The following is a 10,703-nucleotide window of genomic DNA, read 5'->3' as shown; positions in this document are numbered from 1 at the left end:
ATTACCGTTTTAACCCATTTTCCTTCATTGTAAAAGTTATCCCCGCGTGTTACGCGATTAAAGTAGATTGCAAGGGTATCGACTCGATTGTTAAATTTCGTATCACGCGTAAAGTTTTATCTGAGAGCGTTTCTCGCGCGCGGAATGACACGTTAATTATATAGATCGGCGAAGTTAAAGAGACCTTTCACCAAAATGAGTTTTCTTACCATTTCGACGCATTAATTTCAAAGATAAATTGTCTCCAGTTTTGTTCTTAATGTGCAGAACGAGAAATATTTGAAATGTAAGTTGGGGTATAACTTGAAATTTATATATATTTTATTCGGGAACACACACAAATCTTTAAAATTATATATATTTTATTTAAGAACACATCCTTGAAGTTACATGTATTTTATTCCGAAACGAATAGTGTTTTAATTAGTCTTCGATTTTCTTATATTTTTATTTTTATATACGGAATATTTAGAAAAAAATAGAGATGGTCTTTAAACAGGCTGTTTCCTTCTCCCTTTTTTTCTTGCTATCTACAAAAAGTATTACTCTTTGATACTTTATGTAAACTGTAAATTGATTACTTAGGATATAATTGTAGAAATTGATATTAGTTGCTTGGAAATATATGTTTTATTCTGAAACAAATTTTTGAAATCATACATATTTTATTTCAGAATAGATCTTTGAAATTATATTGTACATATCTTATTTCGAAACAAGTGAAATATTTCGTACAATATTCAGTCATCGGTTATTCTGTCATATGTTATTCTTATATTTTATATGTGGAGCATCCAGAAAACAGATAGAAGTGGCCTTTAATCTCAAAACAGGCTCTCTCTTCTTGTCTCTTTAATTTTTTTTTTCTTCTGTATACAAAAAAAGTGTTACACTTCGATACTTTGTGTAAACTAGAGATTAAGCCTTTAAGGTATAATTACAGAGATTGATTTTGATTACTTGAAATTTAAACATATATATTAAAAATTTATATTATAAATTTAATTTTCGCCGGTTTGCTTAAAAAAAAAAGAATTTATTTCAGTAAGAATATGAATTAATAATTAATTAAAATATTTTACATCGTTTTCTATTATTTTTGCTCATTTTTTTTTAGCAAAAGTTGGATTCCACGACAATAGCACAAGCTGTCTTTCGAAACAAGCCATTTATCCACCCATTTTTGGATTTGTTCGTAATTGGAGAAGTGTGTATCGACAAGCGCGTGTTGCATCGATCGGAAAAAGTGGCAATTTGATGGGGCCAAGTCTAGAGAATAAACTAGGTGGGGAGAAATTCTCATTTGAGCTCCAACAGTGCTTCTTTTACGGTTCTTGCAACATATGGTCGCGCATACAAAAGAATCATTTTGCATCGATTATTAATTTCTGGTTTTTTTTTGCATCAATTCAACATTCGTTTTTTTAACATTTATTAACACTTTTCACAAATCTTTAAGGGTTCAAGTTGGATTTTCATTCAAAAATAAAACAAACTTGCAATTCAGTGTTCTCAAACTTTTTTCAGTTATCCTGAACGTTCTTTATCTTTCACATTGAATCACTTCTGAATCGTTTAAACCAGTTTCTACATATTCTTTTCGATAAAACTTGTCCACTATAAATTTCAGGAATCAATCGATGCGCTTCAGCGGATTTCTTCAGATCAAAAAGTAGTGAAAAAGTACAAAGATATTTATGACTATTCATTTTAAATTGATTAAAAAATATCTCTGCTTTCACAACAATTAACTTTTGCGCACTGAATTTTATTGACAGACTTCTAACTTTCAAAAGATAATCAGCTTTAAATGCCAAAGTTCACCACTTTTGCAGCTAGAGCTCGACTTATGAGAAAGACAAAAACTAAGATTATCACCTAATATTTCGGTTTAGAACAAATACTTAAACTTATATATACTGTATTCATCAAATTTCAACAAATTTTTTAAAATTACATATACTTTTGTTTTCGTTTTAATTTTATATATATTTTATTTTTCGGAATAAATAAAGTGTCTCATACAATATTTAGTCTTCGGTTATTATAGTCTCTAAATTTATATGCGGAGCATCTAGAAAAAAAGTTAGAGATGCCTGAAAACTGGCTCTCTCTTTCTCTTTCATTTTCTGTCTTCCTTTCACCTAAAAAAATGTTATCCTTCAGTAATTTATGTAAACGACGGATTGGTCATTTAAGATGTAATCATGGAGATTGGTACCAATTACAATGTCGCGATGCATTCTGCGTAATAAACCCTGTGTAGGCGAGAGATCTAATTATCATTCTCTTGTACTATTTCGCAAGTTTATCCGCGATGCGCTCCGTGATGTGAGGCACTCCCAAGCGCTCTTTCCAACCTAGGCGGTGGCGCCGAGCGTATGAATATCAGATAAGAGCTCGCGCCGCGGACGAGCGAGTGCACACGACGCGATTAGATTAAGGTTTGGTATATTTATAGAACTCGCGACTCGTGTCGTGATTAGCGTCATCTTGTTACCCACACTTCCTAGGGTCATCTCATTAATTCCACTTTGCTGCCGCCGCCGCTGCCGCGCCGCGGAGATAAATCGGCGCCAATTTTAGCTATACTTGCGTTTTCACATCTGAGCGAGGGATATATATACACTAATGTTGAAATAACATCTCAATAACGTTGAACTACAAAATTGCAATGTTGTAGCAACATCATAAAATATAAATTCAACATGGAAAAGACATTACAGAAATATTCGTTGAATCTATGTTTTACAGACATTGCAATTCAACATTGATTCTATATTTATTCAAAGAATAAGCAATGCAGATTTCATGTATATTCTGTATATTTTATATGTTCAAAAAAATTAAATAAATAAATGTATAAATTTAGTTTCTAATTTTTAAAAAAAGAAATCTAAAATTAAAAAAATAATATTAATCTTTATTATTTAAAATTAATTCTTCTGTTTTTCTAAAATGTATTATTTATATTTGTACAAGATAAAAGTAGATGTATATTTTAGAATGTTAGAAGGACCAATTTTAAATAATAATAAAAAATCAATACTTTTAAAAATTAGATTATTTTTCCAATAATTTAAAAACTTTACACACTTATATTATTCATTTTTTTAACTGCATAAAAGTAATTACAACAAAGTAAAAGTAATTTTAAATCTCCACAAAATTAAGAATCATTTTATATAATCAGGTTTGTTCTTATTAACAAATTAAATTTTTATATTATATAAAAAATTATTTTTTACAAATTCTAGATTATTTATAATACTTTCGTATCTTTTATTACATGTACATTATATAAAATTCAATTCAATTCGATTTCTATTTACGTGATTTTCTATTTTTGTTCATTTTTGACAAAATAAAAAAAAGATGTCGACAATGATTCGTTCAATATCGTTTCAATATTGCAGCAACACTAACAAGCAATGTAGAAAAATCAGTATAGATTCAACATTGTAAAAAACGTAAACACTTCAATATTTAACATTACAATATTTCAGCAATGCTCTTTTAATGTTCTGTGCAGTATGGGATATTTGATCTTTCAATCCTATGTGAGTTTACCCGACCCTACAAAGTCCTTCGCACAGCACCTTCATGTCTGACGACATCGCGCAATGTTTCCACGAGAACCCTAATATTACCAAAAGAGTATCTTTTCTTCTTTCTTTCTTCACCTTCATACTATTTTTCTTGTGAATCTCCGGAGTCGTGAAGCGCGACGCATGCGTCGGCTGCTCGCGGAGTGAGCCGTCCGACTCGTGCACTCGCGAAAATTCTCCAGTTGGCGCCGCGACGCGCTCGAAGGAGCTTTCGTTCGTTCGACGAGTATCTCGGGGAACCGACGACGACGAACCTGTGACGCTTATCTCGCTGCTGCGGGGGAGGGGGGAGGGGGGAAAGAAAAAGGCTCCGGGAGAAGCAAAAGGGAGTACGCGAGCAATCGTTTTCCTACCCTCTTTTTTCCGAAAATAAGCACGTGCGATTCGATCGCGAGAGATGCTACAATGCAACCGACATGCATCGCGAGGTAATTATGGCATCATTATTGTTTGGACCGTTCCGATTCGTCGAATGGATCGAGACGTGCCACGTGTTTCTGATCATCGGCACGAAACAATATGCACGTTGTAGACGGCGCGCAAAAGCTATGCAATTTGCCGCAGAGAACGCATGTTAAGCATATTGCCCTAATTGATGACTGAAGATAATGGGCCATCAATTACATTAATTAGCGGGCCGCAAGGAAAGGAGATAATGTTAATTTATTATTTGTATATTTTCTCTCGCGCACCTTAATTGGAATAATTAAAGATAAACATGCTGAAAAATTGCGATGCAACGACTGTCAGTTATTATGATCCATTTAATCAGCTGGCCTCTGAATGTCGAATATATAGAACGATTATTTGTCTCCTGTCACGTAAATATTTCCCGTGGGAACAATTTCATTATTACAAAGACAACATTGCCGTCGATACCGCTCCTATTTCTAACAGATCAATTCGGGCGACATAAAACGCCCAATTTTGTTACAGTTTTAACAAATCGAATGAATGAAAGTATTGGAGCATGGCGGCGGCGGAAAATTTAATTAGCTCACACGCGCACGATGTGAACGGCCGTGGTTTGAAATTAATGTTCTAACCGATATAAAATATTTAAAGGATTACCCTTTTGCACCGCGATTGTATCATGAAGACTGAGCGAGCGGCCGAGTATATGACGCAAATTAAAACGTAAACGCGGCTTTCAACGCTGCTGGTCGTCGCGTGCGTCCGAATATTCGCGCCGGTGCACCCTGCGCCAGCGCGAATATTTATCGTCGTAAAGAAGATTTTGCGGGTAAAAATGCATAGCGGTGGTTGAAAGAGAGACGTGCGTTGCATCGATGACGCTGCGTAAAATTAGATTTGGCTAAAAACGTGCCCGACCTCTGGCAAAAATCACTTATGTAACAAAATCACACACAATATTATATATATATATATATATATATATATATATATATATATATAATATTTATATAGATGAAAGTCGCCAATACCAACAGAGATCTAAAGTGACAGTGTCTTATTTCCATAAACTAAATATTGCACTTTATTAATACTGATAAAAACATGATCTGCTTAAATATAATTAAAAAAATAAAATTTAATTACTTTGTACATTCATGGATTTTATATATAAAATTAACTAAAAATCAATTTTTCAAAAATAAGAATAAAATTTATGTGATTTTCTTTTGCAAATTGCACAGTTTAAACAATAGTGCGTATGCTATAATATTAAATTATTTTACATGTTCGTAACAATACAAAATTGTTTTATTTATGTTTTTTTTTGCTATTCTTTGTAATGTGATTTCAAACATAAAATCGGGATGCAAAATAAACTAGCATAATTATCGACAAGATGACAGATTTATAAAATAATAAAAATCATATAGAATACAATAGACATTAAATCTATATGTATATGATGTTAATAATTTAATTTAATTGATAAATTATCGCGTTATATGCTACATTTTGCGAAACAGCATAATGTACAATGTAAAAGTAAATTGATGAAGAACGTTTCACATGAAAGTGTAAAAGATCTATAGAAATCCTCATATATGTTAACTTGTATTTTGTACAGATAATTCGTGCCAAAAAAAAAGAAAAATGCACTATCTATCTATTACATCAGTCATAGAGCTTGTTTTTGCTTATTTTGCTCAATGAAAAAACTCATTTATTACAAAATCACAGCAACATTATGAAAATTGCTCATCTGATGAAAGACATTATGTTGCTTGTATTTATGTTTCTAAACTTTTATTTTTAATTTTTGTTTAAGAAATATATAGTCCAAAAACAAAGTGATACGTTGATAATGGCAGTCGTCCATATTATAATATTATTATTTTATATTCTTCAGGGGTGGCTTAATATAATAAGCGAAAATGAAGTATAGGAGTGCTTTTCTTTTAAGGACGCTTAACGCCGCGTATATTGTACACAAGAAAAAAATATTTTTTTACAATAAATTTTTTACAATAAATTTCAGAATTTACAAAAGACGTGAATTAGATTATCCCAAATATAATATTTATTCTTGACGCTAGTTTTAAATTTTATAATACAATTTTTTAAATTTTCTGTCAAACGATTCGAGTACTTAATTTCGGACTTTAGTACTGAATTAGTACCTAATTAGCTTTAGAATATTTTAAAATTAATTTTGCGCTGGTGACAAGGTAAATTTAATAGAGGTGGCAAATGGTGCTTATTTTGATGATGTGTACGTAAAAATTTCAGCTCTGTCTCTCCAGTTATTTTTCTTTTTTTTTATCGCTGATACGGAATAAGATAAGCATCGCAATATTTCAAACTGTAAAGAAATTTTATAACTCACCAGACCGATGCGCAACAGCGGAGTTGTAACACAGCTACATTAATCTGTAAAATGCATATAAATCCAAATTATAACAACGTTCAAAATAATTACTTTTGATTTACATTAACTTAAAAAAAGTCATAAATTATAAAAGTCGTAAATTATTCGAAACGATTACAATGTGGATTATCAAATAAATTTAATATTTTATTTGTAAATTAAATCTATAAAATAACAAAAAAATATTTTTTTATAAAAATGTATTTTTTTTGGCAGATGATTTTTTAACTTGGGAAAAAGTTAATAAATTAAAGTTTATGTGTTTTAAAAATAATTAATTAAAGATAAAAATAATTTTTTAACTTTATTATATAACTTTTTAACCAGTTAAAACTATCTACTCAGCCCTGATTGAAATACCTACGTCTAAGCTGGCACAGCTATTTTAGCACAATCAAATGCGATTCATACAGGAAATTATTTGCTATTTTTTTGTATTTAGAATTTTTTGTGAAAGCCATTTCGATAAAAATAATGGCTGTGCTAATATATTTTAATATATATTTCATGCACATATTTTGATTTTTGAAATATTTCTTACGCATGAAATTACAAACAAGACATTGTTCTACATTATGAAATTCTGCAAAACTTTATTTTTAGCGTTCGTTTAAAGTAGACTATGCAAACGACTCTAATTTACCAAAAATGAAACATATTTTAAAATGAGAATGAAATGGACCGCGCACGTTTGTTCGTCGCTATTCCATCAATCAGAGAAGATTGGAAAACGCGGCAGCTCTTACGTGGACCAGAAATTTATTACGGCTAAATCGCTAGCATCGGATGGAATCGTGATGATTTTTGCCGAGCGACCAACAGTTAACAATGTATAAATAATCACTCACCCACAGGGTTGTTCCGCCGTTGCCCGATGCTCGTCCCGAGCCTCCTCCTCCTCTCAGATTCCGTGCACAAGACACTCGCGAACGATATCAATTACGATCGCGCACTAATTACTAAAACAACGCGCGACACTTTGTTGACGACGTTGCTTCCGGCGCGCGGCGATGCGACATCATCAGGTAACGAAAGAGACACACGACCGAAGTGACTGCGCGCCCACGGCAAATCGTTCGGCATCGACGACAACACGCGATACATTGACCAGACGAAGGCCGCGACGATTCGCGCGGGGTGAATTCACTTTGTTGACTTCGACGCCGTCCCGCAAGAACAACAACACGCGCGTCTCGGAACGATCTCGCGGTCTCGCCCGAATGTTTATTTCACTCACAGATCACTCACGAAAACTCGGGCGTACGTGCAAAGAAAGCTCATCCGCTCGCCATATTGATGACGTCGTGCGAACAGGTACGCGTACGTACGGCACGAAGCTCGCGGCGAGAGAGGCTCGTTGTTGCTAAGTTCACGCTTTATGACGAGGAGAAACGGACGGAAAACGTTCGTTGCGGTGCGAACACGACGGTCACCTCTGCTCACCGTCCGTCGCTCGGCGTACGGCGCGGCGACGAAGAGTCAACACACACGTCTCAGGACGATCGTCATCGTACAACAAAACTCACTTCACTCCACGTCACTACGCATAACACTCGAATTCGGTACGTACCGAGACACACGCGGCGAGATCGGAGCTCGCTGAAATGCGTAGCCGGTACGCCATTACTCCGTCGAATGCTGTCCCGTCGGCTACTGGCCCATCGCCCGTCGCTCGGCAGCCGTCGGCAGCCGAAGTACGCATATCGCGGCGGCTCCTTGTCGCACGATTGTTACACGTGTGTCGAAATTGAGCTTCCTGCGGAGCTACCGCGATGAAACGCGACACGAAATCGATCCACGATCCACCGTACGTCCACCGCCATACTTCACTCCAGCGCCGCGTCGCGCCGCGCCACGGTCTAGTAGCGAAGCAGGGCGGGTGGACGTGCGGTCGATCGCGGATCGATTCATCGCGGTAGGTAGGATCCGCAGGAAGATCGATTTTCGACTCCCGACAATCGTGCAACGAGGAGCTGTCGCGATATGAGAGGATGAGATAGCGGCTACGCACTTCGACGAGTGCGGATTGTACGATCTGCGTGTATCTCGGCCGAGTGTCTTTCACAACCACAATTCGCGAATGTTTATGTGCAGTGGTGTGGAGTGAAATGAGTCTTGTGTACGGTGACAATTGTCCTGAGACGTGTGTGTTGACTCTTCGTCGCCGCGCCGTGCGCCGAGCGACGGACGCGAGTACAGGTAGCCGTCATGTTCGCACCGCAACAAACGTTTTCCACCCGTTTCTCCTCGTTATAAAGCGTGAACTTAGCAACGACGAGCCTCTCTCGCCGCGAGCTTCCTGCCGTACGTACGTGTACCCGTTCGCATGACGTTATCAATATGACGAGCGGAACTCTCTTTGTAGGTACGCCCGAGTTTCGTGAGTGATCTGTAGTGAAATAAACATTCGGGCGAGACCGCGAGATCGCTCCGAGACGCGCGCGTTGTTGTTCTTGCGAGACGACGTCGAAGTCAACAAGGTGAATTCACCCTGCTGGAATCATCGCGACCTTCGTCCGGTCAATATATCGCGTATTACCGTCGATGCCGAACAGTTTGCCGTGAGCGCGCAGTTACTTCGGTCGTGTGTCTCTTTCGTTACCTGATGATGTCGCATCGCCGCGTACCGAGAGCAACGCCGTCAACAAAGTGTCGCGCGTTGTTTTAGTAATTAGTGCGCGATCGTAATTGATATCGTTCGCGAGTGTCTTGTGCACGGAATCTGAGAGGAGGCGGAGGCTCGGGACGAGCATCGGGCAACGGCGGAACAACCCTGTGGGTGAGTGATTATTTATACATTGTTAACTATTGGTAGCAAAAATCATCGCGATTCTGTCGTAATAAATCCCGGTCTACATAAGAGTCGCTGCGTTTTCCAATCTTCTCTGATTAATGGAACAGCGACGAACAAACGTGCGCGGTCCATTTCATTCTCATTTTAAAATATGTTTCATTTTTGGTAAATTAGAGTCGTTTGCATAGTCTACTTTAAACGAACGCTAAAAATAAAGTTTTGCAGAATTTCAGAATGTAGAACAGTGTCTTGTTTGTAATTTCATGCGTAAGAAATATTTCGGAAAGCAAAATATACATGCATGTACATAAAATATATATTAAAATATATTAGAATGCATATATAAAATTACAAACAAAAATTTTTTATGTTGGTTATAGTTTTATAATTATCAAGATTGGATAAGTTAATGGCTTAGAAAAAAAACTTGAAAATTTAGTTACATAAACAAAAACTAACTCAATTAAAAGTTACGTTAAGATTAAATTAAAAGTTAATTTTAAAAATCATTATTCATATTAAATTATAAATTTGTAATTTTTTTAAGTTAAGTTACTTAAAATGTTTATAATATAAATCATCACACAAATTTAATATTTTGTATAAATTAAACTTATATAAAATAACAAAGAAATATTGTTTTTCATGTGAGAATGTATTTTTTTAATAATTTTTTTTCTTTTACGCAGATTATTTTTTAAATTTCAACTAGTTATTTTTAAAACACGTAAATTTTAATTTATTTTTTTTTCGTAAGTTAAAAAATCATCTATGCAAAAAAGAAAACAGTTGAAAGAAAAAATACATTTCTATAAAAAATATTTCTTTATTATTTCACAAATTTAATTTACAAAATAAAATATTAAATCTGTTTGATAATCTACATTATAATTATTTTAAATAATTTATTTTTATAAAAGATTACAATTTTCTTTAAGTTAATATAAATATTGTTTTTTTAAATTAACTTTTTATTTACTTTAATTTTAGTAAAAATCCAAACTTGTCAATAATAAAAGTAAAGAATACTATACGGAATATTCATTATTTTGGACGCTATTTTAATTTGAATTTATATGCACTTTACAGATAATGTAGCTGTGTTACAACTCCGCTGTTGCGCATCGGCCTGGTGAGTTATAAAATTTCTTTAATTTTAAAATAATATGAATTTGTAAAAGTTTATTGAATATGTATGCATAAAATAAAAAAGAAAAACTTCGAAACAAATCAATAAAATTAAAAAACAATATTATAAACAAATATGTAGGGTGCTGATTTAAATATTGCATGGGAGCGCCAAATTTCTTAGTGCTGTCCCTGATTATATTATAATATAATTATATATTATGAGTTGGAAATGTTATATTTTTATAAAAGCAGTACGTTATCGATATCATCACTTTTTGTAAAAGGTAACTCATTATTGCTAATTGTAAGAAGTAATTTCCCGTAACTC

At 34.4% G+C, this 10,703-nt stretch overlaps 1 protein-coding gene across 6 annotated transcripts in view; it reads left to right on the top strand.

Moving 5' to 3' along the window:
- Nucleotides 1-3,805: 3,805 nt before the first annotated feature.
- The window catches only part of LOC105196073 (probable G-protein coupled receptor B0563.6), a 73,333-nt gene continuing 66,435 nt past the window's right edge, over nucleotides 3,806-10,703 (top strand). For 2 of the 6 annotated variants that reach the window (XM_011161802.3, XM_026132021.2), the window contains exons 1-2: nucleotides 3,806-4,036; nucleotides 10,334-10,376. The gene's annotated coding sequence lies outside the window, so the exon portion shown is untranslated. Of the gene's footprint in view, nucleotides 4,037-7,713; nucleotides 9,230-10,333; nucleotides 10,377-10,703 lie in introns of those variants that run through there. The other 4 variants (XM_026132024.2, XM_026132022.2, XM_026132023.2 and 1 more) reach the window with 2 other exon arrangements.

The sequence above is a fragment of the Solenopsis invicta genome, chromosome 16, assembly GCF_016802725.1.
Source record: "Solenopsis invicta isolate M01_SB chromosome 16, UNIL_Sinv_3.0, whole genome shotgun sequence".
In the NCBI taxonomy this organism is placed as follows: Eukaryota; Metazoa; Arthropoda; class Insecta; order Hymenoptera; family Formicidae; genus Solenopsis; species Solenopsis invicta.
Note: the sequence above shows the minus strand (reverse complement) of the source record. Positions and strands in the feature narration are given on the sequence as shown.